Below are 9619 nucleotides of genomic sequence, written 5' to 3'. Positions count from 1 at the left end.
TTGATAGAACTTAACTGCGTTTGATTTGATTTAACAGCCCATTGACATTAAAAGAAATGAATTTTACTTTGTCTTTAGCCATGTGTATTTATCTGTCAGTATCTCATTGAAATTAGCAGAATAAAACTTAATTGATCTACTCCCTGAACAAATAAGAACCAAGAAACATGAATAAAAGGAAAGGTAACAAAGGTGTGATTCCAAGGCTGAGGTCTCTAGTAGATGACCCTGAGCTGAGCTCGAGGAAATGTCTAGCTGTGGGGGATAACCTCTCTTACTGGTAAGTTGAGGGCCCCCACTGCAGTACCCATAAAAGTAAGTGAAAAAATCAATGTCCATTACACAGAAAAGATTTCCCTGTGCATTCCTCCCATGTATATATTCTCATTTAAGTGGGGAAAAAGGAGTGAATGAATGAATAAAAAGTAAAGTAATTGAGTAATATAAAAGTCACATTGTAATATGTATTTTTTGAGATAAGTATAGCACCGTCTATATTTACTTCCATTTAGCTTATCAACACTTTTGAAATTAGTCAGACCTTATGGCTCTTTTGGAGGAGGTGTGGGCTGTCTTCTGAAAACTCACAGTCTCTTCCTGATATTCTCCTCTCACCCTCCTCCCGTCCCCTGCTTTCCTGATTCTCTCACTATTTCCCAAGCAGAGTGGGATAGCTGCTCAGCCAGGATTTCCCTTGGTTTGATCACGCTGATGGGCAACCCTCTGGCCTTCAAGTCTGCAGACGTCTCTTCCATTGTCTGATACAGTTGTGCCCTGTCTTCATAAAACACTTGCAGTTCAGTAGGGTACGGAGTCTGGAAGCTAATCTTTCTATGCTTTAATACTCGCTTCGCTTCAGAATATTCCTTATGTTTCTGCAGGATTACTGGGGGGTAATCTTGATCAAAATATACCAATTTCCCGTTCAAAAGTACCTTCTTCTTTCCCCAGGCCTTGCGCAGAATCTCTGCTTTGGTTTTGTACTGAAGGAGTCTAATCACTATTGACCATGGCTTAACTTCCGTCTCCAGAAGGCCTTGGGACGAGCACATGGTGTGCTCTCTCAATGTTGAATTCTGTAGTCGAAGGAATCTCCAGCATGTCCCGTAATAACTTATCTACAAACTCCAGCATAGACAACCCCTCCGCTCCTTCAGGAACATTAAATATCCTGATATTCTTCCGATGTGACCTTTCTTCTTGGTTGAGTAGTATTTTCTTGTTGATCTGACACTTCCATCATCTCACTTAGCATCCATTCCATGTTTTGAACGTGATCTTCCACCTTTTCAGTTTGTGTCTCTGCCACTGCTATTTTTTGATTAACATTGGTGAGCTCTGACTTGGTATCATTTAATTGCTGTTTTTGTCTTTTTGGAATTCCTGTATCTCTTCCAGAATTTTTATTAAATTTGCCGCTTCGTCTGAACGAGGCCCAGTATCAGCCTCGCCACCATGCGCACGTGTAGGAGAGCTGCTTGTTGCCCCCTCATCCACAAGCTCCGCAGTGATGCTTTTCTTGTCTCCATTCCTTTTCCCCATTCTTGCCCCCCTTACCAGTTCAGATATTCTCGAGACATGTTGTATTTGGTGGATTAACGGGGCAAAATAAACGTTTTTCCGGAGGAGCTATTAATTTAGGCTGCCATTCTGGGCGATGACGTCACCGAAACCAGGATCAGTACGCCCTTTTCCAATGCCCTCGCAGATACACGGCTGAATCAGGCACAGACACCCTTTTCCAATGCCCACATAGATACACAAATGACGCATACACAGACGTACTTTTCCAATGTCAACCCTGTCTCGGGCACAGGCAGTAGTTCCTTTTACAATGCCCTCGCAGATACACGGCTGAATCAGGCACAGTTCCCACACAGATACGCAGCTGACTGAGACACAGGCAGTACTCCTTCTTCCACTGCTCAAGCAGATACACAGCTGACTAGACAGACGCCTTTTTGCAATTCCCGCTCTGATACACAACTGACTTAGGCACAGACACATTTTTCCATTGCCCGCACAGATACATGCTGACTCTGGCACAGGCAGTGTGCCCTTTTCCAATGCCCATGCACATACTCAGCTGGCTGCGATACAGACAACTTTTTCCAGTGCCCACGCAGATACATAACAGACTCAGGGACAGACAGTACACCCTTTTCCAGTGCTCACACAGGCACACAACTAACTCTGGCACAGAGTGTATGGCCATTCCTGAATGCCAATACAAATACACAGCTGTATCAGGTACACAGAGTACGCCCTTTTCCAATGCCCACACAGATACACATCAGACACTGTGCCCTTTTCCAATGCCCACACAGATACACAGCAGACACTGTGTCCTTTTCCAATGCCCACACAGATACACAGCAGACACTGTGTCCTTTTCCAATGCCCACACAGATACACAGCAGACACTGTGTCCTTTTCCAATGCCCACACAGATACACAGCAGACACTGTGTCCTTTTCCAATGCCCACACAGATACACAGCAGACACTGTGTCCTTTTCCAATGCCCATACAGATACACAGCAGACACTGTGTCCTTTTCCAATGCCCACACAGATACACAAATGATGCATACACAGACATCCTTTTCTAGTTCTCACACAGATACACAGCAGACACAGTCGACCTTTCCAATGCCCACACAGATACACATCAGACACTGTGCCCTTTTCCAATGCCCACACAGATACACAGCAGACACTGTGTCCTTTTCCAATGCCCACACAGATACACAGCAGACACTGTGTCCTTTTCCAATGCCCACACAGATACACAGCAGACACTGTGTCCTTTTCCAATGCCCACACAGATACACAGCAGACACTGTGTCCTTTTCCAATGCCCACACAGATACACAAATGATGCATACACAGACATCCTTTTCTAGTTCTCACACAGATACACAGCAGACACAGTCGACCTTTCCAATGCCCACACAGATACACAGCAGACACAGTCGACCTTTCCAATGCCCACACAGATACACAGCAGACACTGTGTCCTTTTCCAATGCCCACACAGATACACAAATGATGCATACACAGACATCCTTTTCTAGTTCTCACACAGATACACAGCAGACACAGTCGACCTTTCCAATGCTCACACAGATACACAGCAGACACTGTGTCCTTTTCCAATGCCCACACAGATACACAAATGATGCATACACAGACATCCTTTTCTAGTTCTCACACAGATACACAGCAGACACTGTGTCCTTTTCCAATGCCCACACAGATACACAGCAGACACTGTGCCCTTTTCCAATGCCCACACAGATACACAGCAGACACTGTGTCCTTTTCCAATGCCCACACAGATACACAGCAGACACTGTGCCCTTTTCCAATGCCCACACAGATACACAGCAGACACTGTGTCCTTTTCCAATGCCCACACAGATACACAGCAGACACTGTGTCCTTTTCCAATGCCCACACAGATACACAGCAGACACTGTGTCCTTTTCCAATGCCCACACAGATACACAGCAGACACTGTGCCCTTTTCCAATGCCCACACAGATACACAGCAGATTCAGGGTCGGTCAGTATGCCCTCTTTCAATGCCCATGCAGTTCCACAGCTGACTGAGGCTCAGGCAGTACAACTTTTTCTATTGCCCACACAGATACAAGCTGACTCACTCACTGACAGTACGCCCTTTCCCAATCTCCACACAAATGCACAGCTGAGTCAGGTACAGACTCCTTTTTCCAATGCCTACACAATACACAGCTGTCTCAGACACAGACGATTTTCTTGAATGGCCACATAGATACTCATCTGACTCAGGCACACACACTCTTTTCCAGTGCCCAGACAGATACACAGCTGACTCAGACACAGACAGCATGTCCTTTTCCAATGCCCACGCAGAGACGCAGTTGACTCAGGCACAGAGAGTGCACCCTGTTCCAGTGGCCAAGGTGATACACAGCTGACTCAGGCACAGAGAGGATTCCCTTTGCAATGCCCATATAAATACACAACTGACGCATACACAGACGCCCTTTTATAATACCAACACAGATGAATACCTGAATCAGGCATAGACGATACACAATGCAAATGCAGACAGACAGCGGATCAGATACAGACTGTACGCTCTTTTCCAATGTCCACAACTGACTCAGACACAGACGCCTTTTCCATTGCCCACTCAGATACACAGCTGATTCAAAATCAGACAGTATACTCTGTTCCAATGCTCATTCAGATACACAGCTGATTCACGCACAGACAGGGCACCCTTTCCTAATCCCTACACAGACACCCAGCTATCTGAGGCACAGATAGTATGCCATTTTCTAATTCCCACGCAGATACACAGCTGATTCAGGCACAGATGAATTTCTCCAATTCCCATTAGGAGACTCATCTGACTAAGGCACACACACACTTTTCCAGTGCCCAAATAGATACACAGCAGTGTTTGCCACAGACAGTATGCCCTTTTCCAATGCTCACACAGACACACAGCTGATTCAGACACAGGCAGGATTCCCTTTGCCAATGCCCACACAAATACACAACTGACGCATACACAGACACCCTTTTTCAATGCCCACGCAGACACACAGCTGATTCAGGCATACAGGCCTTTTGCAATATTGGCACAGATTAATAGCTGAATCAGACACAGACAGTATGCCCTTTTCCAATGCTCAGACAGGTATACAGCCAACTTAGCTATGGACAGTACACCATTTTCCAATGCCATTGCAGATATTCTGCTGAGAGGCACAGAGGGTATGCCTTTTGCAATGCCCACGTAGATACACAGCTGACTCAGACACAGACACCTTTTTCAAATGCTCACGCACATACACAGGCACAGACAGTGTGCCCTTTTCCAATGCCCAATCAGATCCACAGTTGAATCAGACAGAGACAAATTTCTCCAATTCCCATTAGGAGACTCATCTGACTAAGGCACACAAACACTTTCCCAGTGCCCTCACAGATACACAGCTGACTTAGACGCAAACACCCCTTTGCAATGCCCACACAGATACACAGCTGACTCAGACACAGAGAGGACGCCCTTTTCAAATCCTCACGCAGGTGCATTGCTCACTCAGGCAAGACAGTATGCCCTTTTCCATTGCCCATGCAATTACACAGCAGTCTCAGACACAGACAGGACACCCTTTTGAAATCCCTATGCAAATGCCCAGCTATCTGAGGCACAGACAGTATGTCATTTCCCAATTCCCACGCAGATACACAGCCGATTCAGGCACAGATGAATCTAGTCCCCACGAGGATAAACATCTGACTAAGGCACACATACATGTTTCCTGTGCCCACACAGATACACAGCTGTGTTAGCCACACACAGTATGCCCTTTTCCAATGCTCACACAGACACACGTTTCCTGTGCCCACACAGATACACAGCTGTGTTAGCCACACACAGTATGCCCTTTTCCAATGCTCACACAGACACACGTTTCCTGTGCCCACACAGATACACAGCTGTGTTAGCCACACACAGTATGCCCTTTTCCAATGTGCACACACACAGCTGATTCAGACACACATGCCCTTTTACAATATTGATGCAGAGTAATAGCTGAATCAGACAGAGACAGTACTCCTCTTCATACTACCAATGCTGACAGAGAACTGACTCAGACACAGAATGTACACCCTTTTTCAAAGCTAACACAGATACACAACTGACTCAGACATATAGAGTACACCATTTTCCATTGTCCAAGGTGATGCACAGCTGACTCAGACACAGACAGGGTTCCCTTTTTGAATGCCCACACAGACACACAGTTGACTCAGTTACAGATGGCCTTTTACAATACCAATGCAGAGGAATACCTGAATCAGGTACAGACAGTACCTTTTCTCACACACACACACACACACACACACTTTTCCATTGCCCAGACAGATACACAGCTGACTTGGGCACAGAGAATATGCCCTTTTGCAATGCCCATGCAGATACACATCAGACTCAGGCATAGGCAGTACGCCCCTTTCCAATTCAGTTACACAGCTGAATGCGACACACACTTATGTCCTTTTCAAATCCCATGCAGATACACAGTTGACTAAGACAGAAATACCCTTTTCCAATGCTCACAGATACACAGCTGACTCAGGTACGCCCTTTTCCATTGCCCCTGCTGATACACAGTTGAGTCAGAAACAGACAACTTTCTCGAATGCCACACAGACTAAGACACACAGAGTCTTTAACAGTGCTCAGACAGATACAGAGCTGACTCAGACATAGACACCCTCTGCCAGTGCCTACACATTTACACAGCTGACTGAGGCACAGACAATACACACTTTTGCAGTGCCATTACAGATACACAGCTGTCTCAGACTGATGCCCTTTTCCAATGCCCATGCAGACATACAGCTGATTCAGGCACAGACGGTACACCCTTTTCGAAAGCCCTCTCAGATACAAGCTGACTCAAGGACAGACAGAACACTCTTTTCCAATGCCTACACAGTTATACAGCCAACTTCAACACAAACAGTACAGTACACCCTTTTCCAATGCTGGTGCGGATACACAGCTGACTCAGACAGAGACAGAATGCCCTTCTCAGATTCACATTTAGAAACACAGCTGACTCAGACAGAGACAGCTACTCCTAAAACGCACACAGATACATGGCTAACTCAGACACAGACAATACACCTTTTTCCAAACCTCACGCAGATACACAACTCACAAAAGGCACAGGTGCTTTTTTCAATGCCCAACTAGATACACAACTGACTCAGGCACAGTCAGAAAACCCCTTTCCAGTGCCCAAGGAGATACACTGAGGATGAAGGCACAGACAGAACACCCTGTTCCAAAAGTATGCAGATACACAGCTGACTCAGGCACGGGCAGCACACCCTTTCCAATGCACATTTAGATACACAGCAGACTCAAACACAGACACCTTTTTCCAATGCCCACACAGATACACATCTCACACAGATGAACAGGACACACTTTTCCCAGCGGCCAAGGAGATACACAGCTGATGAAGACACAGATGGAACTTCATTTTCCTAAACTAGGCAGATACACAGCTGACTCAGGCGCGGACAATACACACTTTTTCAATTCCCACACAGATACACAGCTGACTCAGGCACAGACATTACCCCATTTTCCAGTGGCCACTCAGATACACAACAAGTTCAGTCAGAGTCACCCTTTTCCAATACCCACACAGATTCAGCGTAGATCAGGCACAGACAGTATGCATCTTTCTAATGCCCATGCAGATGCACAGCTGACTCAGGCACAGACAGTATGCCCTGTTCTAGTGTCTAAGGAGGTACGCAGCTGATGAGGGCACAGACGGAATGCCATGTTCCAAAACTACACAGAAACATAGCTGACTCGGGCACCGACAGTGCACCCTTTTCCAATGGCCACACAGATACACAACTGACTTAGTCAGAGACACCCTTTTCCAATGTTTGTGCAGAGACACCATTGGCTAAGGCACAGGCGCCCTTTTCCAATGGACATGCAGATACACAGCTCACTCAGGCTCAGACAGAAGCTCTTTGAGAGCCTACACAGAAACACAGCTGAGTCAAGCATGGACAGTATGTCATTTTCCAATATGCAGCAGATACACAGCTGACTCAGACACAGGCGTCTTTTTCCAACGAAGATGCAGATACACAACTGACTCAGTCACAGATCCCCTTTTGCATTGCCAGTGCAGGTACACAACTGACCCAGAAGACACACCCTTATCCAATGCCCATACAGATACACAACTGACTCAAGAACAGACACACTTTTCCAATGCTCGCACAGTTACACATCAGACACAAACTCAGTCACCCTTTTCCAATGCCCACGCAGATGCACAGCTGACTGTATAGCCTTTTCCAATACCCACACAGTGTCATCATGGTCTGGATTGGTTCCCCTTTAAATTTAGTTAGGTTGCGATCCGGACCATTGACTCCTTGTTCCCTTCTAATTCCGTTTCACATGTCCCTTGAGCTTGGCAATCAAGGTAATCTACCCTCGACCCGAACCGGCAGCTTATAAGCCCCTGGCTTTAGCTGTTTGGGGCGAGAGTGTTAAGAAGCCTTCGCAAGTCGCCGCCGCTACGACAAGCCAGAGTGATCCAGCCCGCATCGGAGTACCAGCAATTCGCCTTCCGTCGCCAGAGTGGGTCCGGGCAAGATCCATCTTTCAGGGGTGAGTGGAAAGCTGAATCCTGAATCAATGTTTATGCCCCTTGTCTGTGTCTACCCCCTGAAGAAGAGTCCCGGCTCGGTGCCTGATCTGAAGGAGGAGTCCTGGTTCAAGATTCCTTGTCCTGTGTTTTGGTGTCCACGTTTCTGGCTGCAGCGATCCATGGTATCCAAGTGTCTGGTGGCAGTGAATCAAGGTCCCAGTGTCCAAGTCCACGGTCCGCGGCTGACCATGTTCCACACTGTCCAAGACCAAGGTCCGCGGCTGACCATGTTCCCACTGTCCAAGACCAAGGTCCACGGCTGTCCATGTTCCACACTGTCCGAGTCCAAGGTCTGCGGCTGTCCATGTTCCCACTGTCCAAGTCCGTGGCAGTCCATGTTCCCCCTGTCCGAGTCCAAGGTCCGCGGCAGTCCATGTTCCCCAATCCGAGTCCAAGGTCTGCGGCTGTCCATGTTCCACACTGTCCAAGTCCAAGGTCCGTGACTGTCCATGTTCCTCCTGTCCAAGACCAAGGTCCGCGGCTGTCCATGTTCCACACTGTCCAAGTCCAAGATCCGCGGCTGACCATGTTCCCCCTGTCCAAGACCAAGGTCCGCGGCTGACCATGTTCCCACTGTCCAAGACCAAGGTCCGCGGCTGTCCATGTTCCACACTGTCCAAGTCCAAGATCCGCGGCTGACCATGTTCCACACTGTCCAAGACCAAGGTCCGCGGCTGTCCATGTTCCCCCTGTCCAAGACCAAGGTCCGCGGCTGACCATGTTCCACACTGTCCAAGTCCAAGGTCCGCGGCTGACCATGTTCCCCTTGTCCAAGTCCAAGGTCCGCGGCTGTCCATGTTCCACACTGTCCAAGTCCAAGGTCCGCGGCTGTCCATGTTCCACACTGTCCAAGTCCAAGGTCCGCGGCTGTCCATGCTCCCCCTGTCCGAGAGATGGCTGCGGCTGTCCATGATCCCCCTGTCCAAGTCCACGGTCCGCGGCTGTCCATGTTCCCCCTGTCCAAGTCCAAGGGCTGCGGCTGTCCATGTTCCACACTGTCCAAGTCCAAGGTCCATGGCTGTCCATGTTCCCCCTGTCCAAGTCCAAGGTCCGCAGCTGTCCATGCTCCCCTTGTCCAAGTCCAAGGTCTGCGGCTGTCCATGTTCCCCCCGTCCAAGTCCAAGGTCCGCGGCTGTCCGTGCTCCCCCTGTCCAAGTCCAAGGTCCGTGGCTGTCCATGTTCCCCCTGTCAAAGTCCAAGGGCTGCGGCTGTCCATGTTCCACACTGTCCAAGTCCAAGGTCCGTGGCTGTCCATGTTCCCCCGTCCAAGTCCAAGGTCCGCGGCTGTCCATGTTCCCCCTGTCAAAGTCCAAGGGCTGCGGCTGTCCATGTTCCACACTGTCCAAGTCCAAGGTCC

The sequence above is a fragment of the Hypanus sabinus genome, chromosome 15 (genome assembly GCF_030144855.1).
Source record: "Hypanus sabinus isolate sHypSab1 chromosome 15, sHypSab1.hap1, whole genome shotgun sequence".
NCBI classification, from domain to species: Eukaryota; Metazoa; Chordata; class Chondrichthyes; order Myliobatiformes; family Dasyatidae; genus Hypanus; species Hypanus sabinus.
Note: the sequence above shows the minus strand (reverse complement) of the source record.